Source organism: Oncorhynchus gorbuscha, linkage group LG12 (assembly GCF_021184085.1).
Source record: "Oncorhynchus gorbuscha isolate QuinsamMale2020 ecotype Even-year linkage group LG12, OgorEven_v1.0, whole genome shotgun sequence".
Classification (NCBI taxonomy): domain Eukaryota; kingdom Metazoa; phylum Chordata; class Actinopteri; order Salmoniformes; family Salmonidae; genus Oncorhynchus; species Oncorhynchus gorbuscha.
The window spans coordinates 5,278,231-5,304,123 of NC_060184.1; the positions used below are offsets into that span (position 1 = coordinate 5,278,231).

The 25,893-nt window shown below is 47.4% G+C and overlaps 1 long non-coding RNA gene across 1 annotated transcript; it reads right to left on the reverse strand.

Annotated features, from left to right (window-relative positions):
• Positions 1 to 1,326: 1,326 nt before the first annotated feature.
• LOC123991526 lies at positions 1,327 to 5,032 on the reverse strand. Its single transcript, XR_006830816.1, has 3 exons — positions 4,414 to 5,032; positions 2,993 to 3,082; positions 1,327 to 1,507 (listed from the first exon to the last, which is right to left on the reverse strand). It is a non-coding gene; the product is annotated as an uncharacterized LOC123991526 (long non-coding RNA).
• Positions 5,033 to 25,893: the final 20,861 nt, after the last annotated feature.

Consider the following 25,893-nt stretch of genomic DNA (forward strand, 5'->3'; position numbering starts at 1 on the left):
AGGGAATTAAATAGTTCCATCCCTTAGTTAATACAGGGAATTAAATAGTTCCATCCCTTAGTTAATACAGGGAATTAAATAGTTCCATCCCTTAGTTAATACAGGGAATTAAATAGTTTCATCCCTTAGTTAATACAGGGAATTAAATAGTTCCATCCCTTAGTTAATACAGGGAATTAAATAGTTCCATCCCTTAGTTAATACAGGGAATTAAATAGTTCCATCCCTTAGTTAATACAGGGAATTAAATAGTTCCATCCCTTAGTTAATACAGGGAATTAAATAGTTCCATCCCTTAGTTAATACAGGGAATTAAATAGTTCCATCCCTTAGTTAATACAGGGAATTAAATAGTTCCATCCCTTGGCTAATACCCAACAACTCATAGCACAGCAACCCAATGTAAATATGACAGAGATTAAAGCACGGTCACATCATTAATTCTTTATTTTATGAAACACAACATAAACTTGAACGTGACAGAAACATCTAGAGAAGTCATCTATAGTGGTACAAAAAAGTGGAATAATTTGACGTGATTCGGACACAAAAACAGCAGCAGTAGACTACAGTAGTACAGTAGTAGCAGCGTACACTGTCTTTCATTCGCGCTGTTGATGTATGTCTGCTGACTGAGTTCACGACGCAGTAGCTGGTTGAAGGGGACCAAACCTCACTGAAACACCTGACTTGGTTCCGTTTGACCAGCCACAGCAAGGCGTGCTGTTCAGGACGAGAGGGAAAGCGAGAGGGAGGGGGGAGGAATGGGGGGAAGGGAGAGAGAGAGGAGGAAGGAGATAGGACAGGGGCGAGGAGAGGAAGAAAGAGAGGAGGGAGGAGATAGGACAGGGGAGAGGAGAGGAAGAAAGAAAGAGAGGAGGAAAGAGATAGGACAGGGGCGAGGAGAGGAAGAAAGAGAGGAGGGAGGAGATAGGACAGGGGCGAGGAGAGGAAGACAGAAAGAGAGGAGGGAGGAGATAGGACAGGGGTGAGGAGAGGAAGACAGAAAGAGAGGAGGAAGGAGATAGGACAGGGGTGAGGAGAGGAAGACAGAAAGAGAGGAGGGAGGAGATAGGACAGGGGTGAGGAGAGGAAGACAGAAAGAGAGGAGGAAGGAGATAGGACAGGGGTGAGGAGAGGAAGACAGAAAGAGAGGAGGAAGGAGATAGGACAGGGGTGAGGAGAGGAAGACAGAAAGAGAGGAGGAAGGAGATAGGACAGGGGCGAGGAGAGGAAGACAGAAAGAGAGGAGGAAGGAGATAGGACAGGGGCGAGGAGAGGAAGACAGAAAGAGAGGAGGAAGGAGATAGGACAGGGGCGAGGAGAGGAAGACAGAAAGAGAGGAGGAAGGAGATAGGACAGGGGCGAGGAGAGGAAGACAGAAAGAGAGGAGGAAGGAGATAGGACAGGGGCGAGGAGAGGAAGAAAGATAGAAAGACAGACAGGAGGGTAGTGGAGATGATATTTTGGATCCATGACGTCAGAGTCCCACATCGTCCTCTTGTTCCTGTTTAGAAAAGAGATGAAGAAAAACAGGAGAAAGGGAGGTCAGTAAAATCACACGTGATATGGAGAGGCTGTCATCTTCACTAGCATAATATTACTCACAGAACTATCTCTGTCCAATCTGGAAACTAATATGAGCAGTGGGCTAAATCATGTTTCACTGGACTAGACAGACATGGAGAAAGTTATGTTACTAAGCAGAGTAGACCTCTTCCATCCTAGCCCGTCATTGTAAATAATAATGTGTTCTTAAACTGACTCGCCTAGTTAAATAAAGGTTAAATAAAAGTTAAATAAATAAATAATATTATTAGGGATACAAACAACCAGTCAACACTCAACCTCTACCCAACATTCCCCACTCCCAATGACAACACCACCTCTCCCTCTCCCCTTCTTTCCCAACCCCACCTCTCCCTCCCTCTCCCCTTCTTTCCCAACCCCACCTCTCCCTCCCTCTCCCCTTCTTTCCCAACCCCACCTCTCCCTCCCTCTCCCCTTCTTTCCCAACCCCACCCTCCCTCCCTCTCCCCTTCTTTCCCAACCCCACCTCTCCCTCCCTCTCCCCTTCTTTCCCAACCCCACCTCTCCCTCCCTCTCCCCTTCTTTCCCAACCCCACCTCTCCCTCCCTCTCCCCTTCTTTCCCAACCCCACCTCTCCCTCCCTCTCCCCTTCTATCCCAACCCCACCTCTCCCTCCCTCTCCCCTTCTTTCCCAACCCCACCTCTCCCTCCCTCTCCCCTTCTTTCCCAACCCCACCTCTCCCTCCCTCTCCACTTCTTTCCCAACCCCACCTCTCCCTCCCTCTCCCCTTCTTTCCCAACCCCACCTCTCCCTCCCTCTCCCCTTCTTTCCCAAAACCACTCCTCCTGTTGCTATAACCGGGGACAGCTGTTCTGTCAATCCCCCATGACTGTCAGTAGCAGGGCAGGGGTATGTCACAAATGGCACCCTATTCCCTTTATAGGGCACTACTTTTAACAATAGCCCATAAGGCTCTGGTCAAAAGTAGTGCACTATTTAAGAAATAGGGTGCCATTTCACCCACACACCCAGCTAGTGGTTAACGACCACACGTGTCTGGGCTGAAGGACTCCGAATGAAGAACAGCCCCTTCCACCTGTTGGCTGGATCACGCACACACACGCACGCACACACACACACGCACGCACACACACACACACACACACGCACACACACACACGCACACACACACACACACACACACACACACACACACACACACACACACACACACACACACACACACACACACACACACACACACACACACACACACACACACACACACACACACACACACACACACACACACACACATATATATACTAAACTTCTACTCCTCTATTCAAATGACAATAAAACACTCATTCAGTCTTGCAGCCTTTAGTTTTCATCCAAACAAACAAACATCCTCTTCTCAGTTCGGAGTTCCATTCCCCTTGTAACCACACACTTCCTTACATTCCATAACGGCAGTATTCATATGGGGATATAAGGAAGCATGTCTTCACAGGAGGCAACGACAGGATGTCCTCCCTGACAGGCCCACGGCTAGAGGACACAAAGCACCCTTTCATTACCACACAGACACAGGGCAGTGTGAGCAGAACCTTAACTGTCTAACAATGGTGAACTGTAGAGACATACAAAATGGCATCCTATTGGTTAACTGTAGAGACATACAAAATGGCATCCTATTGGTTAACTGTAGAAATATACAAATTGGCATCCTATTGGTTAACTGTAGAGACATACAAAATGGCATCCTATTGGTTAACTGTAGAGACATACAAAATGGCATCCTATTGGTTAACTGTAGAGGCATACAAAATGGCATCCTATTGGTTAACTGTAGAGGCATACAAAATGGCATCCTATTGGTTAACTGTAGAGGCATACAAAATGGCATCCTATTGGTTATATAGTGCACTTAATTTAAACAGGGCTCTACGGACCCTGTACTAAAGTAGTGCACTACATAGGGAATAGGGTGTCATTTGGGACAGAGAGAGAGAGAGAGAGAGAGAGAGAGAGAGAGAGAGAGAGAGAGAGAGAGAGAGAGAGAGAGAGAGAGAGAGAGAGAGAGAGAGAGAGAGAGGGAAAGAGAGAGAGGGAGAGAGAGAGGGAAAGAGAGAGAGGGAGAGAGAGAGACATAGAGAGAGAGAGAGAGAGGAGAGAGAGAGAGAGAGAGAGAGAGAGAGAGAGAGAGAGAGAGAGAGAGAGAGAGAGAGGAAGAGAGAGAGAGAGAGAGAGAGAGAGGAAGAGAGAGAGAGGGGTGTAACTGAAGTTCCCTCCATAATCAGTTTAAAGTGAAACATGGTGATTAACCTGAAGGAAGTAGCTGGAAGACATGAGACGCGTTGTGGTGTTAACGTTGCCGTGCAGTTAGGTTAGACTCACAAGGTTAAATCTTGTTCAATGAGACGATTGTCTTAAATCTAATTCCTTTATCAATAATAAAAAAAAACATGTTTAATTGAGATCTGAATCATTCTAATACTTTTCTACCAAGAGGATTTTCACAACATAGCCTAGATTATTTCGATACTGAGTCAGTGTAAAGAGGATGAAGTTTGATGGATAATGCTATTGGATGACAGGCTGCCTGTCCTGTCCCTAGTGGTCAGTAACTTTAGACTTCATGTGTCTAGATAACTCAAGAGGGGTGAGACACACTGACTACTAACACATAAAGGTCACTAGCCATTAAAGTTCATCAACATTGTGCCGTATGTCACGTTGTGAGATCTGAAACCCCAATAAATACATTTGACTGAAATCTCAACAACGAAATGGTTTGAAGATGTCCACCACTAGCAAAAGTAGAGGCAAGACAATATATAATATTCAACTTTTACTTTTAACAAAATAATTTTCTGTACCTCTACTGCGATTCATGGTCTCATCCACATCCCAGTCTTCATTGTCTCCATCGTAGTGTGGATATAGATCATTCAGACAGTCTATCCTTGATGCCCTCTACTAAACTCCATCCAGAACGCTGGCTCCACTGAACATTTTAAATTCTACCTTACTACATCTTTCCCTTCTCTGCAATGAATTCTAAGAACCTAAAAGCATTCTAAGAACCTAAAAGCATTCTAAGAACCTAAAAGCATTCTAAGAACCTAAAAGCATTCTAAGAACCTAAAAGCATTCTAAGAACCTAAAAGCATTTTAAGAAACTAAAAGCATTCTAGGAACATTAAAGAATCTAACAAGACAAAAGGCAAACCAACAGCTAACATGGTCCTCACTTTCCTGACACCACACTGTTGATCAAAGACAGGAACCGTGTGACACCTCAGCAAACAGGCCTCTAGATTGCACCCCTTCTCATCCCCTCTTCGCTCCTCTCTACAGAATACCCCTCTCCTTTCTGCTCCGCATCCTGCTAGTGGTCCAGAGTGTCGTTGTCCCAACGTCATAAACCACAGATAGACATTACCTAACAACTGTTCCATCACCTGCTGCTCCGCCTGTCTCCCTGTCCCCTGTCCCCCTGTCCCCTGTCCCCCACCCCACTCTCAGCTCACATGGTACAGCAAATCAGGGGGATTTGATGGTGAGAGAGAGCACAGAACATGTGACTCTAAGATATTTGATGAGTACTTTTGGTTTTTACAGAGATTAAAAGATTCCTTGGTCACAACAGTAATTTTATAGTCAATTCTTCACCATCTACTTGTAGCAAACATCAGAATCATCTATTGAACAATCAGGAGCCTTTCACTTTTATCAATTCGCAGAACTTCTAGAAAAGTACTTTCAAAGTATTGAACTAAAAAAAAGGGTTTACTGGAGAAGCTGCCCAGCAACAGTTCCTCACAGCCAACAGATCTCCACAAACAGAACATAACTCAGCCACACCTGGTGGCCATAACTCCAAACTAAATACCCACTGACAGTGACACAGCCAACACACCTCAACCAGGCCCTCAACCAGGCCCTCAACCAGGCCCTCAACAAGGCCCCAACATTCCTGTAGCAGTCATCAACCTCTCTCTCCCCTTTCTTTCTTCCTTCCTTCCCACCTGGGCTGCTGTCCTCTCCTCCAGTCCCTATCTTACCTATCTGTGTCTCTCTCTCCTCTCCTCTCCTCTCCTCTCCTCTCCTCTCCTCTCCTCTCCTCTCCTCTCCTCTCCTCTCCTCTCCTCTCCTCTCCTCTCCTCTCCTCTCCTCTCCTCTCCTCTCCTCTCCTCTCCTCTCCTCTCCTCTCTTCTCTTCTCCTCTCCTCTCCTGTCGTACCGTCCCGGTGTTCCTTCCTCTGTATCCAGCCAGTGGATTGTGTCCAGATCAGTACTCCTCTCCTGGCCTTTTCTATCCACCGGGTGTGCCCCCCCCAGCCTCCGCCGTGGCCTGCCCCCCCTCCCAAGTTTCCTCCTCGGCTTGCCCCCCTCCCCAGCCCCAGCACAGAGCAGCGGCCTGCCACCTGTTGGTGTCTCTCTGAAGCCTGGGCCTTGCCTGCACCTCCTGTCCAGCCCAATCAGAGCCTGACAGGGGGCAGCGAGCCTGTGAAATCACACCTCTCAGCTGTTCACACTCGGCCTGAGACACCCTACACCCCCACTCATCTGCCCAGCGCTCCCTACCCTACACCCCCACTAGCCTGCCCAGCGCTCCCTACCCTACACCCCCACTAGCCTGCCCAGTGCTCCCTACCCTACACCCCCACTAGCCTGCCCAGCGTTCCCTACCATACACCCCCACTAGCCTGCCCAGCGTTCTCTACCCTACACCCCCACTAGCCTGCCCAGCGTTCCCTACCCTACACCCCCACTAGCCTGCCCAGCGTTCCCTACCCTACACCCCCACTAGCCTGCCCAGCGTTCTCTACCCTATACCCCCACTAGCCTGCCCAGCGTTCCCTACCCTACACCCCCACTAGCCTGCCCAGCATTCCCTACCCTACACCCCCACTAGCCTGCCCAGCGTTCCCTACCCTACACCCCCACTAGACTGCCCAGCTTTCCCTACCCTACACCCCCACTAGCCTGCCCAGCTTTCCCTACCCTACACCCCCACTAGCCTGCCCAGCGTTCCCTACCCTACACCCCCACCCGTCTGCCAAGAGCTCCCTACCCTACACCTCCACTAGCCTGCCCAGCGTTCCCTACACCCCCACCCTACACCCCCACTAGCCTGCCCAGCGTTCCCTACCCTACACCCCCACTAGCCTGCCCAGCGTTCCCTACCCTACACCCCCACTAGCCTGCCCAGAGCTCCCTACCCTACACCCCCACTAGCCTGCCCAGCGTTCCATACCCTACACCCCCACTAGCCTGCCAAGAGCTCCCTACCCTACACCCCCACTAGCCTGCCCAGCGTTCCATACCCTACACCCCCACTAGCCTGCCCAGCGTTCCCTACCCTACACCCCCACTAGACTGCCCAGCGTTCCATACCCTACACCCCCACCCGTCTGCCAAGAGCTCCCTACCCTACACCCCCACTAGCCTGCCCAGTGTTCCATACCCTACACCCCAACCCGTCTGCCCAGCGTTCCCTACCCTAATTCTTTTCGAAAACAAGAAAGAAGGGGTAACGCTTGGTTCGAAGAAAGACAGGACTCGAGAAACAACTGCTCTTGGCTCGGGGCGTTTTTATTGGTTTGGGGGTACAGTCAGAACAGAACAGCAGTCACTGACACAGCTGAAGAAAAGTTAGGATTTTGTCCCTCTTTGGTTCCTAGAGTGTCATACAGGGAGCTATCAAGGCTAGAGTTAAACTATGAAGTCTGAGTAGCTATCAAATTAGAGTTAAACTATGAAGTCTGAGTAGCTATCAAAGCTAGAGATGAACTATGAAGTATGAGTAGCTTTCAAAGCTAGAGTTAAACTATGAAGTCTGAGTAGCTATCAAAGCTAGAGTTAAACTCTGTCTGAGTAGCTATCAAAGCTAGAGTTAAACTATGAAGTCTGAGTAGCTATCAAATCTAGAGTTAAACTATGAAGTCTGAGTAGCTATCAAAGCTAGAGTTAAACTCTGAAGTCTGAGTAGCTATCAAAGCTAGAGTTAAACTCTGTCTGAGTACTTTGATAGTTTCTGCCCAGTAGGTATAAGTAGGTAACCAATAGTATTTCAGTCTTTAAATTCAAATGTTTTATTTATTTATTTATATACACATCCTGTAGAGATCCCTGTCTGGTTCACATCCTGTAGAGATCCCTGTCTGGTTCACATCCTGTAGAGATCCCTGTCTGGTTCACATCCTGTAGAGATCCCTGTCTGGTTCACATCCTGTAGAGATCTCTGTCTGGTTCACATCCTGTAGAGATCCCTGTCTGGTTCACATCCTGTAGAGATCCCTGTCTGGTTCACATCCTGTAGAGATCCCTGTCTGGTTCACATCCTGTAGAGATCTCTGTCTGGTTCACATCCTGTAGAGATCCCTGTCTGGTTCACATCCTGTAGAGATTCCTGTCTGGTTCACATCCTGTAGAGATCCCTGTCTGGTTCACATCCTGTAGAGATCCCTGTCTGGTTCACATCCTGTAGAGATCCCTGTCTGGTTCACATCCTGTAGAGATCCCTGTCTGGTTCACATCCTGTAGAGATCGCTGTCTGGTTCACATCCTGTAGAGATCCTGTCTGGTTCACATTCTGGTTCACATCCTGTAGAGATCCCTGTCTGGTTCACATCCTGTAGAGATCCCTGTCTGGTTCACATCCTGTAGAGATCCCTGTCTGGTTCACATCCTGTAGAGATCCCTGTCTGGTTCACATCCTGTAGAGATCCCTGTCTGGTTCACATCCTGTAGAGATCCCTGTCTGGTTCACATCCTGTAGAGATCCCTGTCTGGTTCACATCCTGTAGAGATCCCTGTCTGGTTCACATCCTGTAGAGATCCTGTCTGGTTCACATCCTGTAGAGATCCCTGTCTGGTTCACATCCTGTAGAGATCCCTGTCTGGTTCACATCCTGTAGAGATCCCTGTCTGGTTCACATCCTGTAGAGATCCCTGTCTGGTTCACATCCTGTAGAGATCCCTGTCTGGTTCACATCCTGTAGAGATCCTGTCTGGTTCACATCCTGTAGAGATTCCTGTCTGGTTCACATCCTGTAGAGATCCCTGTCTGGTTCACATCCTGTAGAGATCCCTGTCTGGTTCACATCCTGTAGAGATCCCTGTCTGGTTCACATCCTGTAGAGATCCCTGTCTGGTTCACATCCTGTAGAGATCCCTGTCTGGTTCACATCCTGTAGAGATCCCTGTCTGGTTCACATCCTGTAGAGATCCCTGTCTGGTTCACATCCTGTAGAGATCCCTGTCTGGTTCACATCCTGTAGAGATCCCTGTCTGGTTCACATCCTGTAGAGATCCCTGTCTGGTTCACATCCTGTAGAGATCCCTGTCTGGTTCACATCCTGTAGAGATCCCTGTCTGGTTCACATCCTGTAGAGATCCCTGTCTGGTTCACATCCTGTAGAGATCGCTGTCTGGTTCACATCCTGTAGAGATCCCTGTCTGGTTCACATCCTGTAGAGATCCCTGTCTGGTTCACATCCTGTAGAGATTCCTGTCTGGTTCACATCCTGTAGAGATCCCTGTCTGGTTCACATCCTGTAGAGATCCCTGTCTGGTTCACATCCTGTAGAGATCCCTGTCTGGTTCACATCCTGTAGAGATCCCTGTCTGGTTCACATCCTGTAGAGATCCCTGTCTGGTTCACATCCTGTAGAGATCCTAATCTACAAAGTAAATATGTTGTGAACATTGCGATACGTTCTGCAGGGCTACCAACAAGTAGATGACCAGTAATATATTAAATAACCTTGACATCGTTGAGGCCCTATACCATCACCCTGAACGAGTTCCTTATTTTACAGTCTTTTCAACTTCCTGTCACATGTGTGGAAGTCTGAAGAATCTGCCATGTGGATGTGTTGTACGACTTCATCAAACCAGGAAATAAATTAAACATTGGCAACAACAGGTACAAAAATAACCCAGTTGAAAAAAGTGACTGCTGAGGCTTTGAAATACGATCAAACGTTTGACATCAATATGATGTGACATATGACACGTGGATATGTGATCAACTATAAATATGAGGAGCTTGTGTGGTTGGAGAAATAAATAAATAAAGTATATTGATGATGGTGAGGAAACTCCTGGAACAAACGTGATGCAATGTGTAACCTGAGAATATGTAACCTACGATGTGTAACCTACGATGTGACCTACAATGTGAAACCTACAATGTGAAACCTACAATATGTAACCTACAATGTGTAACCTACAATGTGTAACATTAGAATGTGTAACCTACAATATGTAACCTACGATGTGTAACATTAGAATGTGTAACCTACAATATGTAACCTACGATGTGTAACCTACGATGTCTACAATATGTACCTACAATGTGTAACCTACGATGTGATAACCAGTACGATGTGTAACCTACAATATGTAGCCTAAATGTGTAACCTTGATGTGTAACATTAGAATGTGTAACCCAATATGTAACCTACGATGTGTAATACGATGTGTAACCTACAATGTGTAACCTACGATGTGTAACCTACAATTGTAACCTACAATATGTAACCTACAATATGTACCTACAATATGTAACCTACAATATGTAACCTACAATATATAATACAATATATAACCTACGATGTAACATTAGAATGTGTAACCTACAATATGTAACCTACGATGTGTAACCTACGATGTGTAACCTACAATGTGTAACCTACGATGTGTAACCTACAATGTGTAAATAAATGTAAACAATGTGTAACCTACAATATGTAACCTACAAATGTACCCAGTTGTAAAAAATGTGACTGCTGTGTACCTTTGTAACCTACAATCAAACAATATATAACATCAATGTGTAACCTGACAATATGTAACCACGATGTGACCTACAATATGTAACCTGATGTGTAACAATATAAACAATATGTACCTACAATATATAACCTACAATGTGTAACCTACAATGTGTAACCTAAATAAATACAATATGTACCTACAATATATAACCTACAATGTGTAACCTACGATGTGTAACCTACAATATGTAACCTACAATATGTAACCTACAATATGTACCTACAATATATAACCTACAATGTGTAACCTACAATGTGTAACCTACAATATGTAACCTACAATATGTAACCTACAATATGTACCTACAATATGTAACCTACAATATGTACCTACAATATATAACCTACAATATATAACCTACAATGTGTAACCTACAATGTGTAACCTACAATATGTAACCTACAATATGTAACCTACAATATGTACCTACAATATGTAACCTACAATATGTAACCTACGATGTGTAACATTAGAATGTGTAACCTACAATGTGTAACCTACAATGTGTAACCTACGATGTGTAACCTACAATATGTAACCTACAATATGTAACCTACAATGTGTAACATTAGAATGTGTAACCTACAATGTGTAACCTACAATGTGTAACCTACAATGTGTAACCTACGATGTGTAACCTACAATATGTAACCTACAATATGTAACCTACAATGTGTAACATTAGAATGTGTAACCTACGATGTGTAACCTACAATATGTAACCTACAATGTGTAACATTAGAATGTGTAACCTACAATATGTAACCTACAATGTGTAACATTAGAATGTGTAACCTACGATGTGTAACCTTAGAAACTCTCCATAAATGTTTGTCTATCTGTTCCCAGACATCAGACACCAACAGTATGTCTCATGTCTTGGAATTCAGAAGGTTACCACATCCGGTAATAAACCACTATTAACATAACAACAACCTTGTAATAATTATATTAATATGTCATATGTTGTATAGTCATCGATGTCATTTCTCAACCTTAATGAATTCCTACCGTTCTCTCCCTACCCTCTAAGGTATCTCTAATGCCTCGTACCATGTTCAGATCAGCCACAAGAGCTGGATGGCTTCAGCTGCAGTGGACAATAGGCCAGCGCTTGCTGTGTGTGTGTGTTTGTATGCATAACGCAGCGTATGTGCATGTGTGTGTTCCTGTGTGTGTGTCCCTGTGTGTGTGTCCCTGTGTGTGTGTGTGTTTGTATGCATAACGCAGCGTATGTGCATGTGTGTGTTCCTGTGAGTGTGTGTGTGAGTGTGTGTGTGAGTGTCACTAACATTTTCCTCTGCAGCAAGCACAAGCCTCAGCGCTCAGCGGCTCCACTAAGGTCAACACCTGTGTTTCTAAAATGGTCCCTGGGTAGTTGGAACCGGGGGGTGGGGGGGGGGGCTCATTCACAGAGAGCTACGGCTCTTAGAGGGGCTTTACAATGAAACCTTATGCTCACACTATTTTAGAGGCCTTCACCGTCCACAAATAGCATCCCATATTTTGAAGCCCCTGGGGTGCTTCCAAAATCGAACCCTATTTCCTATGAAGTACACTACTTCTGACCAGGGTTCATAGGGCTCTGGTCAAACATAATGCATTAGGGAATAGGGGGGGGGGGGTTTCTATCACATACAGGATGTCACTACATTCAACAGTTGTTTAATTTCTATTGGTCAAGTGGTTCAGAGAGAGGCAATGACACTCAAATGCATCATTTCCAGTTATGTGGACTATGTCCCAGAAGCAGGCTTCACCAGGACAGGTTTACCTGGAGTTCACAATAACAGACGAGGACAATGGATTGGTAGGACAGTAGGATAGCTGACTGTGTGAATCCTAATTTGTACGCTATGTGGTGCACTACTTTGACCCCTTATGGATCCTGGTCTATTAGGGGTCTGGTCAATAGTAGTGCGCTACATAGGGAATTAGGGTACCATTTAAGTGTACCGTTTAGGACGCAAGTCTGTGTGTGATCACAATACCTACAGGGGTTATTTGGCAATAAGGATTTGCCCATGTGACTCTAGGATCGGCATACAACTCTCTCGCCCAAGAATGCCTTGACCATTTGACCAAGAGGAAATTCCCACTTGGGAACGAGGGTGACACTAAATTTATGTCAAAGGCCTACGTCATTTACATCAGCAAAGGCCTGGCTGAACCTCCCAGGCTGACATTAGGCCTATAACATTCAACATGGATCCTAGTACCATGTTACATCTGATCCAGGGTTGGGCAACTTGGGGGGTGGGGGTTAGGGGGGGGGGGGGGGGGGACCACAAAAAAACAGAACTCATCACAAGGGGCTGCAGTGGCTCGTGGGTTTGCGTACCAACGTCCATACCCCCCCCCCCTGCAATCGACATTGCAAAAGTTAATTTCCTGCAAATTCTTCACATTTTTTCATTGGGTAGAGAGAAGATTTAGTAACTTTATATGATTGTATGCAATTCTACACGTTTTGCCATTGGTGGAGGAAATATTTGCTGTTCTTTATATGATAACTGACGATCAAAGTGCCCCACACCGTTTGGTAATTCAATCATGCTTTACTACAAGTTCAGATAGCTGGCCGCCAATAATATATTTTTTTAAACCTTTACTTAACTAGGCTACTTAACCTTTACTTAACTACTTAACTACTTAACGAGGCAAGTCAGTTAAGGACAAATTCTTATTTTCAATGACAGCCTAGGAACAGTGGGTTAACTGCCTTGTTCAGGGGCAGAGCGACAGATTTTCACCTTGTCAGCTCAGGGATTTGATCTAGCAACCTTTACTGTTACTAGTCCAACGCACTAACCACTAGGCTACCTGCTCTAACCACTAGGCTACCTGCTCTAACCACTAGGCTACCTGCTCTAACCACTAGGCTACCTGCTCTAACCACTAGACTACTTGCTCTAACCACTAGGCTACCTGCTCTAACCACTAGGCTACCTGCTCTAACCACTAGACTACCTGCTCTAACCACTAGGCTACCTGCTCTAACCACTAGACTACCTGCTCTAACCACTAGGTCACCTGCTCTAACCACTAGTCTACCTGCTCTAACCACTAGGCTACCTGCTCTAACCACTAGGCTACCTGCTCTAACCACTAGACTACCTGCTCTAACCACTAGGTTACCTGCTCTAACCACTAGGCTACCTGCTCTAACCACTAGGTTACCTGCTCTAACCTGCTCTAACCACTAGGCTACCTGCTCTAACCACTAGACTACCTGCTCTAACCACTAGTCTACCTGCTCTAACCACTAGTCTACCTGCTCCAACCACTAGTCTACCTGCTCTAACCACTAGTCTACCTGCTCTAACCACTAGTCTACCTGCTCTAACCACTAGTCTACCTGCTCTAACCACTAGTCTACCTGCTCTAACCACTAGGCTACCTGCTCTAACCACTAGGCTACCTGCTCTAACCACTAGTCTACCTGCTCTAACCACTAGTCTACCTGCTCTAACCACTAGGCTACCTGCTCTAACCACTAGGCTACCTGCTCTAACCACTAGGCTACCTGCTCTAACCACTAGGCTACCTGCTCTAACCACTAGGCTACCTGCTCTAACCACTAGTCTACCTGCTCTAACCACTAGTCTACCTGCTCTAACCACTAGTCTACCTGCTCTAACCACTAGGCTACCTGCTCTAACCACTAGGCTACCTGCTCTAACCACTAGGCTACCTGCTCTAACCACTAGGCTACCTGCTCTAACCACTAGGCTACCTGCTCTAACCACTAGGCTACCTGCTCTAACCACTAGGCTACCTGCTCTAACCACTAGACTACCTGCTCTAACCACTAGGTTACCTGCTCTAACCGCTAGGTTACCTGCTCTAACCGCTAGGCTACCTGCTCTAACCCACTAGACTACCTGCTCTAACCACTAGTCTACCTGCTCTAACCACTAGTCTACCTGCTCTAACCACTAGTCTACCTGCTCTAACCACTAGTCTACCTGCTCTAACCACTAGTCTACCTGCTCTAAACCACTAGGCTACCTGCTCTAACCACTAGGCTACCTGCTCTAACCACTAGGCTACCTGCTCTAACCACTAGGCTACCTGCTCTAACCACTAGGCTACCTGCTCTAACCACTAGGCTACCTGCTCTAACCACTAGGCTACCTGCTCTAACCACTAGGCTACCTGCTCTAACCACTAGGCTACCTGCTCTAACCACTAGGCTACCTGCTCTAACCACTAGGCTACCTGCTGCCACGTAATTGAGTGAATACTGATGCACAACCACATTTCAAAATGGCACCTTGTTTATTCTGTGATTCTAACTCTCAACAGTCAGTTTTGATTTGATTGGTCCTGCTCTACTCTAACCTGACAACAACAGTACAGCCGACTCGGTGTCACACCATGTGGTGTTACCGTGGTTTCCCACCTAGCTCTTTGATGAAGGCTTATGCCTCTACTTTATGGCTTTGTGCATCAACTCTGTGGATCTGTACCTCAAACATCAAGGATGATGTGTCCCAAATGGCACCCTATTCCCTATTTAGTGTGCTACTTTTAGTAGCTCATCCGAAGGAATCATTTTTAAAAAACGGACAACGCAGAAACAAACGGACAGACGGGCAGCGATCAGAGTTTGACTGGCATCCATGTCGCCCCAAATTGGGTCAGCCGTGTTATTTTTAACTCAAGTTCACATGCCGGGACCCCAAGCCCTGCTAATCATTATTACTTTCTGTCATTTCCCTTTGCCCCACTTTGCCCCTCTCACTTCTCCCGTCCCTCTAGCCACCCCCCCACCTGCTCCCCTCCCTCCCGCCCCCTCTGCCCCTCCAGTCGCTCTCATCCCCCTCCCGCCCCTCTCACCCGTCCCACCCATCTCAACCCCCTCTCGGCTGTCCTGTCCCGCCCCTCTCAGCCCTTCCCCCTCCCTGCCCCTCTCGCCCCCTCTCGCCCCTCCGGTCGCTCTCACCCCCCTCTGCCCCTCTCGCCCCTCTCGCCCCCCTCTGCCCCTCTCGCCCCCTCTCGCCCCCTCTCGCCCCTCCGCCCCTCTCTCGCCCCCTCTGCCCCTCTCGCCCCTCCGCCCCTCTCGCCCTCCTCCGCCCCTCTCGCCCCTCCGCCCCTCTCGCCCCTCCGCCCCTCACCCCCTCCGCCCCTCTCGCCCCTCCGCCCCTCTCGCCCCTCCGCCCCTCTGCCCCTTTCACTCTCCTCCGCTCCTCTCGCCCCCTCCGCCCCTCTCTCGCCCCCTCTGCCCCTCTCGCCCCTCCGCCCCTCTCGCCCCCTCCGCCCCTCTCGCCCCTCCGCCCCTCTCGCCCCCCCTCCGCCCCTCTCGCCCTCCTCCGCCCCTCTCGCCCCTCCGCCCCTCTGCCCCTTTCACTCTCCTCTGCCCCTCTCACACCTCACCAATATTCCACAGCATTTGGGGAGGTCACAACACAGGGCTGTTAGCCGGAGATAATTTCCCTTGGGACAGCGCGGCGTAGAGGTCCTGGGTAAAAATACACCAACAGCTGACACCAGATCAGGTCTTCCACCAATGGTATAGGGTAACATACATCTCAAAAATCACCCTATGCCCTTCATAGTGCACTACTCTGGCCTAAAGTAGTGCACTACTCTGGCCTAAAGTAGCGCACTACTCTGGCCTAAAGTAGCGCACTACTCTGGCCTAAAGTAGCGCACTACTCTGGCCTAAAGTAGCGCACTACTCTGGCCTAAAGTAGCGCACTACTCTGGCCTAAAGTAGCGCACTACTCTGGCCTAAAGTAGCGCACTGCTCTGGCCTAAAGTAGCGCACTGCTCTGGCCTAAAGTAGCGCACTGCTCTGGCCTAAAGTAGCGCACTACTCTGGCCTAAAGTAGAGCACTACTCTGGCCTAAAGTAGAGCACTACTCTGGCCTAAAGTAGCGCACTACTCTGGCCTAAAGTAGTGCACTACTCTGGCCTAAAGTAGTGCACTACTCTGGCCTAAAGTAGTGCACTACTCTGGCCTAAAGTTGTGCACTACTCTGGCCTAAAGTTGTGCACTACTCTGGCCTAAAGTTGTGCACTACTCTGGCCTAAAGTTGTGCACTACTCTGGCCTAAAGTAGTGCACTACTCTGGTCTAAAGTAGTGCACTACTCTGGTCTAAAGTAGTGCACTACTCTGGCCTAAAGTAGTGCACTACTCTGGCCTAAAGTAGTGCACTACTCTGGCCTAAAGTAGAGCACTACTCTGGCCTAAAGTAGCGCACTACTCTGGCCTAAAGTAGTGCACTACTCTGGCCTAAAGTAGTGCACTACTCTGGCCTAAAGTAGTGCACTACTCTGGCCTAAAGTAGAGCACTACTCTGGCCTAAAGTAGCGCACTACTCTGGTCTAAAGTAGAGCACTACTCTGGCCTAAAGTAGCGCACTACTCTGGCCTAAAGTAGCACACTACTCTGGCCTAAAGTAGCGCACTACTCTGGCCTAAAGTAGTGCACTACTCTGGCCTAAAGTAGTGCACTACTCTGGCCTAAAGTAGTGCACTACTCTGGCCTAAAGTAGTGCACTACTCTGGCCTAAAGTAGGGCACTATGAAGGGAATAGGGTGCCATTGGAGATGCATGCATATTATCTCCCCAGGATAGAACAGCCTAACAGCTTAACCCCAGGCCTCTACCATCCTCTCTATGCCACCTCAAACATGCCACCTATTCCAATGTGTGTTCCGGTGTGGGTGGTAATCTTGGCTAAGGAGGATTATGTTATGATGGTTTGATCATACTACTTTTGGTTTTCCATTGCAAGATAGAACGCAAAGTGGAGAATATACAGTGTCCCTGTCAGAATAGCCCAGAGAACATACAAGCCACAGAGAACATACAGTGTCCCTGTCAGAATACCCATACAAGCCACAGAGAACATACAGTGTCCCTGTCAGAATACCCATACAAGCCACAGAGAACATACAGTGTCCCGTCAGAATATTCATTTTACAAGCCACAGAGAAAAGTGTCCCTGTCAGAAACTCAGAGACATATTGAATTGACACAGTCAGAATACCCTACAAGCCACAGAGTACAGTGTCCCTGTCGTACAAGCCACAGAGAACAAGTGTGGATCTAACAGTGTCCCTGTCAGAATTATACAAGCCACAGAGAACATACAGTGTCCCTGTCAGAATACCCATACAAGCCACAGAGAACATACAGTGTCAGAATACCCATACAAGCCACAGAACATACAGTCTATTCATTTTGAAAAGCTAAACTCAGACTAGTAACAAGTGGTGTTCATCAGGAACAGTATAGTGATATGCTAGCGTGCCGTGTCTGGGAGATAGAGCTTCAGCCGTGGGAGTTGTGTGCTGCTGACTCATTAAGGTGATGTGATATTAATGGTCGCCTGGTAGCTGTCCTTCACTGAGCTACGCCAGTTGCCTGGGCTGAGGTTGACACAGCTGTCGTGGCCCTGTGACTGCTCCCACATGGTGTGGCAATGGACCAGAAAGGCCAGGGGTCACCAGCATTTAGGCTGAACAGGGAAAACAGGTGAGGATCTGGGTCCAAGGAGAAGTGAAGGGAAAGAGGACAGAGACAGACAGACAGACAGCGAGAGAGAGAGAGAGAGAGAGAGAGAGAGAGAGAGAGAGAGAGAGAGAGAGAGAGAGAGAGAGAGAGAGAGAGAGAGAGAGAGAGAGAGAGAGAGAGAGAGAGAGAGAGAGAGACAGCGAGAGAGAGAGACAGCGAGAGAGAGACAGCGAGAGAGAGAGGAAGAGAGAGAGATGCAAGCAGACCTGGCTCTCAAGAGAAGACAGGCTGTGCCCACTGCCCAGAAAATTTGGTGGAAACTGAGCTGCACTTCCTAACCTCCTGCCAAATGTGTGACCATATTAGAGACTCAGATTACACAGACCCACAAAGATTTTGAAAAACAAACCCAATTTTGATAAACTCCCATATCGTTGTGCCATCACAGCAGCAAGATGTGTGACCTGATGCCACAAGAAAAGGCCAACCAGTGAAGAACAAATAGGACATTTCAAATGTCTTTATTCTTTTGGAACTGCGTGATGTTTACTGAGTGATGTTTACTGAGAAACATCAATGTGGGGGAGAACAGAATAAAATATATACACATAGATGATCTGAGAAAACAAAGAGAACAAACATCAATGTGAGCTGATCTGAGAACAGACATCAATAAGAACTGATCTGAGAACAGACATCAATAAGAACTGATCTGAGAACAGACATCAATAAGAACTGATCTGAGAACAGACATCAATATGAGCTGATCTGAGAACAGACATCAATATGAGCTGATCTGAGAACAGACATCAATATGAGCTGATCTGAGAACAGACACAGACATCAATAAGAACTGATCTGAGAACAGACATCAATAAGAACAGATCAATGAGAACAGACATCAATAAGAACTGATCTGAGAACAGACATCAATAAGAGCTGATCTGAGAACAGACATCAATAAGAACTGATCTGAGAACAGCTGATCTGAGAACAGACATCAATGATCTGAGAACAGAGCTGATCTGAGAACAATAGACATCAAGAACTGATCTGAGAACAGACAAGAACAGCTGATCTGAGAACAGACATCAATATGAGCTGATCTGAGAACAGACATCAATATGAGAACAGACATCAATATGAGAACTGATCTGAGAACAGACATCAATAAGAACTCCCAGCTCTTCTTCATGATGCTCTCCATCCATCAGTTGATTGACAGGTTGACAGGGTGGAATCCTCTGTGCATTGAGTCCCATCCGTAACCTTCTAGAACAATGTACCTTGTGTACAACCTGATAAAAAACATGTATCTTACTTGAGAACACAATACAATGGTTCCAATATAATAGTCTGTGGTATAGCAGTCTACTACATTTAGAAACTATCAGCGTAATTTTACCAATGAATAAACCCCCCCCCCCCCCCCCAAAAAAGTCCCTAGATAAAATATGGTACTTTGTCTCCATGCGCCGCTTATCAGAACCTCAAATGGTGTAAAACTAACAGGATATGCCCCCTGGACTTAGTTACTACCCCCCCCAACCCCCGTTTCACCCAGACACACAACACATGAAAGAACCAGAGGAGGTGTTACAGTGTCCCTGTCTGAAGAACCAGAGGTGTCACAGTGTCCCTGTCTGAAGAACCAGAGGTGTCACAGTGTCCCTGTCTGAAGAACCAGAGGTGTCACAGTGTCCCTGTCTGAAGAACCAGAGGTGTCACAGTGTCCCTGTCTGAAGAACCAGAGGTGTCACAGTGTCCCTGTCTGAAGAACCAGAGGTGTCACAGTGTCCCTGTCTGAAGAACCAGAGGTGTCACAGTGTCCCTGTCTGAAGAACCAGAGGTGTCACAGTGTCCCTGTCTGAAGAACCAGAGGTGTCACAGTGTCCCTGTCTGTCCCTGTCTGAAGAACCAGAGGTGTCACAGTGTCCCTGTCTGAAGAACCAGAGGTGTCACAGTGTCCCTGTCTGAAGAACCAGAGGTGTCACAGTGTCCCTGTCAGAACCAGTCACAGTCCCTGTCTGAAGAACCAGAGGTGTCACAGTGTCCCTGTCTGAAGAACCAGAGGTGGTGTCACAGTGTCCCTGTCCAGTTACAGTGGGACCTGTGTTGCTGCTGGAGCTGGTGTCAGTGACCCTGTTGGAATTGTCTTTATCCCAAATGGCACCCTATTCCCTATGTATCCCAAATGGCACCCTATTCCCTATGTATCCCAAATGGCACCCTATTCCCTATGTATCCCAAATGGCACCCTATTCCCTATATATCCCAAATGGCACCCTATTCCCTATATATCCCAAATGGCACCCTATTCCCTATATATCCCAAATGGCACCCTATTCCCTATGTATCCCAAATGGCACCCTATTCCCTATATATCCCAAATGGCACCCTATTCCCTATATATCCCAAATGTCACCCTATTCCCCATGTATCCCAAATGGCACCCTATTCCCTATATATCCCAAAGGTGATGATGATATAACAGGGTTAATACCCAGATCTGATAATGATATGACAGGGTTAATACCCAGATCTGATGAGGATATGACAGGGTTAATACCCAGATCTGATGAGGATATGACAGGGTTAATACCCAGATCTGATGAGGATATGACAGGGTTAATACCCAGATCTGATGAGGATATGACAGGGTTAATACCCAGATCTGATGATGATATGACAGGGTTAATACCCAGATCTGATGAGGATATGACAGGGTTAATACCCAGATCTGATGAGGATATGACAGGGTTAATACCCAGATCTGATGAGGATATGACAGGGTTAATACCCAGATCTGATGAGGATATGACAGGGTTAATACCCAGATCTGATGAGGATATGACAGGGTTAATACCCAGATCTGATGAGGATATGACAGGGTTAATACCCAGATCTGATGAGGATATGACAGGGTTAATACCCAGATCTGATGAGGATATGACAGGGTTAATACCAAGATGTGATGATGATATGACAGGGTTAATACCCAGATCTGATAATGATATGACAGGGTTAATACCCAGATCTGATGATGATATGACAGGGTTAATACCCAGATCTGATGAGGATATGACAGGGTTAATACCCAGATCTGATGAGGATATGACAGGGTTAATACCCAGATGTGATGATGATATGACAGGGTTAATACCCAGATCTGATGAGGATATGACAGGGTTAATACCCAGATCTGATGAGGATATGACAGGGTTAATACCCAGATCTGATGAGGATATGACAGGGTTAATACCCAGATCTGATGAGGATATGACAGGGTTAATACCCAGATCTGATGAGGATATGACAGGGTTAATACCCAGATCTGATGAGGATATGACAGGGTTAATACCCAGATCTGATGATGATATGACAGGGTTAATACCCAGATCTGATGAGGATATGACAGGGTTAATACCCAGATCTGATGATGATATGACAGGGTTAATACCCAGATCTGATGAGGATATGACAGGGTTAATACCCAGATCTGATGAGGATATGACAGGGTTAATACCAAGATGTGATAATGATATGACAGGGTTAATACCCAGATCTGATGATGATATGACAGGGTTAATACCCAGATGTGATAATGATATGACAGGGTTAATACCCAGATCTGATGATGATATGACAGGGTTAATACCCAGATCTGATGATGATATGACAGGGTTAATACCCAGATCTGATGAGGATATGACAGGGTTAATACCCAGATCTGATGAGGATATGACAGGGTTAATTTCATATGTCAACAAATCATGATGATTCTTCCAGATATGACAGGAATGTATAATGATATTTTTTTATTTTATCCCAGATGTGAACCCCCATTGTGACCTGGTGTTAAATCTATACACAGCGTACATCTGATGAGGATATCTTACTACAGGGTCATCTCCTCCCCTTGTCATCCTTCATCTTCAATAACAACAGGGAGCCATCACAAGGCCACATGCATATAACAGGGTTACACCTTCTCTGAGGATATGACAGGGTTCAGACTGATGAGGATATGAGGGCCATGATGTGAATGTCTACAATCCCTGCTTCATCTAGACATGACAGGGTTAATACCCAGATGTACTTATTGATTGCCATGACAGGGTTAATTCAGATTTTAAATATTGATGGGAGACTGTTACAGAGGAGTGTAAATGTCCCCAGTCCATAATGAACCATGCCTCAGGCCTACCTGGATGATGACTGACTTGCTGTCCCCAGTCCAGGGTTAATACCCCTAGATCTGACCATGCCTCAGGCCTACCTGGCATGATGACTCAGGGCTGTCCCCAGTCCACCTGGAACCATGCCTCAGGCCTACCTGGCATGATGACTTAATCCCCAGTCCACCTAGAACCATGCCTCAGGCCTAATGGCATGATGACTCCTTGCTGTCCCCAGTCCACCTGGAACCATGCCTCAGGCCTACCTGGCACGATGATCCTTGCTGTCCCCAGTCCACCCAGAACCATGCCTCAGGCCTACCTGGCATGATGACTTTGCTGTCCCCAGTCCACCTGGCCTGCTGCTGCTCCAGTTTCAACTGTTCTGCCTGCGGCTGATGGGAACCCTGACTTGTTTACTTGGACGTGCTACCTGTCCTGATGATGATATGCTGTCCCCAGTCCATCTGGTCGTGCTGCTGCTCCAGTTTCAACTGTTCTGCCTGCGGCTAATGGAACCCTGACTTGTTCACTGGACGTGCTACCTGTCCCAGACCTGCTGTTTTCAACTCTCTAGAGACAGCAGGAGCGGTAGAGATACTCTCAATGATTGGCTATGAAAAGCCAACTGACATTTACTCCTGAGGTGCTGACTTGCTGCACCCTCTACAACTACTGTGATTATTATTATTTGACCATGCTGGTCATTTATGAACATTTTAACATCTTGGCCATGTTCTGTTATAATCTCCACCCGGCACGGCCAGAAGCGGACAACCTTCATAGCCTGGTTCCTCTCTAGGTTTCTTCATAGGTTTTGGCCTTTCTAGGAAGTTTTTCCTAGCCACCGTGCTTCTACACCTGCATTGCTTGCTGTTTGGGGTTTTAGGCTGGGTTTCTGTACAGCACTTTGAGACATCAGCTGATGTAAGAAGGGCTATATAAATACATTTTTATTTTATTTTAATGTTTTTCTTTTAGGCTGGATCATGTATTGATTGTTGCTGCCTTCTTGGCCTGGTCTCCTTGAAAAAAGAGACTCTGGAAAAGAGAAAAAGAGACTCTTAAAAGAGACACTGAAAAAGAGACTCTGGAAAAGAGACAGTTCTACAGGAAAATTTACTTGGAAAAGAGACTCTGAAAAGAGACTCTGGAAAAAGAGACTCTGGAAAAGAGACTCTGGAAAAGAGACTCTGAAAAAGAGACTCTCAAAAGGACTCTGGAAAAGAGACTCTGAAAAGAGACTCTGGAATAGAGACTCTTTCTGGAAAGAGACTCTGGGTCTCAATGACTTGACTTTCAGTAGTATGATAGTATAGAAAAAAAAGTGATCAACCTCCTGCCATGAGACATACATCTCCACATGATCCCCCCCCCATTCCTCCCTCCACTGCTTCTGCTTGCAGAATGTGGTGAGGCTGTCTGGCAGACCGGGAGTCAGTTACACAGCTGCCCCATCAGCCATTCCATCCAAACAGAGAGACAACTGCAGGCAGAGCAAAGTAACAACAGCAAGCCGCAAGCCCAGTTAGGTTTTGGTGAGGTAGACAAGGGGTTGGAGTGGGGGGATAGGTTTGGGGTTTTAGGGGGTAGACAAGAGGGTTGGAATGGGGCTAGACAAGGGGTTGGAGTGGGGGTAGACAAGAGGGTTGGAGTGGGGGTAGACAAGGGGGTTGGGGTAGACAAGGGGTTGGGGTAGACAAGGGGGTTGGGGTAGACAGTGGGGGTAGACAAGGGGTTGGAAGGGGGTAGACAAGAGGGTTGGAATGGGGGTAGACAAGAGGGTTGGGAGGCTGGGGATAGACAGAGGGGGTTGGAGTGGGGGTAGTGGGGGTAGACAAGGGGTTGGAGTGGGGGGTAGACAAGGGGTGGGGTAGACAAGGGGTTGGAGTAGACAAGGGGGTTGGGAGGTAGACAAGGGGGTTGGGGTAGACAAGGGGGTTGAGGGGGTGGGGGTAGACAAGGGGGTTGGGGATAGACAAGGGGTTGGAGTAGACAAGAGGGTTGGAGTGGGGGTAGACAAGGGGTTTGGGGGGAACAAGGGGGTTAGACAAGGGGGGGGTTGGGTTGGGGGTAGAAAAGGGGTTGGAGTTGGAGGGGGTTGGGGATAGACAAGGGGTTGGGGGACAAGGGGGTTGGGGTAGGGGGTGAGACAAGGGGGTTGGACAAGGGGGTTGGGTTGGGGGTAGAGGGGGCAGGGGTAGACAAGGGGTTGGGGATAGACAAGGGGGTTGGAGTGGGGGTAGACAAGGGGGTTTGGGGATAGACAAGGGGGGGTTGACAAGGGGGTTGAGTAGACCAAGGGGTTGGGGTAGACAAGGTGGTTGGGGAGTAGACAAGTGGGGGTAGACAAGGGGTTGGAGTGGGGATGGGGGTAGACAAGGTGGTTGGAGTAGACAAGGGGTTGGAGTGGGGGTAGACTAGGGGGTTGGAATGGGGGTAGACTAGGGGGTTTGGAGGGGTGGGGGTAGACTAGGGGTTGGATGGGGATGGGGGTAGACTAGTGGGGGTTGGAGTGGGGGTAGACAAGAGGGTTGGAGTGGGGGTTGGAGTTGGGGGTAGACAAGGGGGTTGGAGTGGGGGTAGGACAAGGGGGTTGGATGGAAAGGGGGGGTGGGGGTAGACAAGGGGGATTTGGAGGGGTTTGTGGGGGTGGCCAAGGGGTTGGAGTAGGGGTAGACAAGGGGGTTGGGGGTAGACAAAGGGTTTGGAGTGGGGGTAGACAAAGGGGTTGGAGTGGGGGTAGACAAAGGGGTTTGGAGTGGGGTAGACTAGGGGTTGGACAAGGGGGTTGGAGTGGGGGTAGACAAGGGGTGGGTGTGGGTAGACAAGACTGAACTCCAGTGTTCAACATATGAATACTTTGCAGGTACACATTATGTACAAATAAGTACATTTAAAGATACCTAAAAGTGTAACACCCAGTAATTACAATGTACTTCTACAGATACTGCAGCACTGGGTTTATCCTCCCAGTTGGATGGTAGTTCAGGTTGTCATAATGAGTAATGTAATACAAATATAGATAAATAAATATATATAATCTGGGATAACAGTCGTATGGTAGTCAGTGAGGTGGACCTATATCCAATATGTTTTTGTAAACTCAACCAAGTTAACACAGAGGCTGCACTATTAGGGAGCAAGCAACAACATTGAGTGGAGATTTTGAAGAGGGCACATTCACGGGTAGGTAATTAGAGCATTTTTTTTGTTTATTTAACTAGGCATGGCAGTTACCCGTGGCCAAACCCGGACGACGCGGGCCAAATGTGTGTCACCCCTATGGGACTCCCAATCACGGCCCGCGGTTATGATACAGTACAGCCTGGAATCGAACAAGGGTCTGTAGTGATGCCTCTAGCACTGAGATGCAGTGCCTTAGACCACTGAACCAGGGTCTGTAGTGACGCCTCTACCACTGAGATGCAGTGCCTTAGACCACTGAACCAGGGTCTGTAGTGACGCCTCTACACACTGAGATGCAGTGCCTTAGACCACTGAACCAGGGTCTGTAGTGACGCCTCTACCACTGAGATGCAGTGTCTTAGACCACTGAACCAGGGTCTGTAGTGATGCCTCTAGCACTGAGATGCAGTGCCTTAGACCACTGAACCAGGGTCTGTAGTGACGCCTCTACCACTGAGATGCAGTGCCTTAGACCACTGAACCAGGGTCTGTAGTGATGCCTCTACCACTGAGATGCAGTGCCTTAGACCACTGAACCAGGGTCTGTAGTGACGCCTCTAGCACTGAGATGCACTGAGATGCAGGGTCTGTGCCTCTAGCACTGAGAGCAGTGTCTTAGACCACTGAACCAGGGTCTGTGAGATGCACTTAGACCTCTGAACCAGGGCACTACC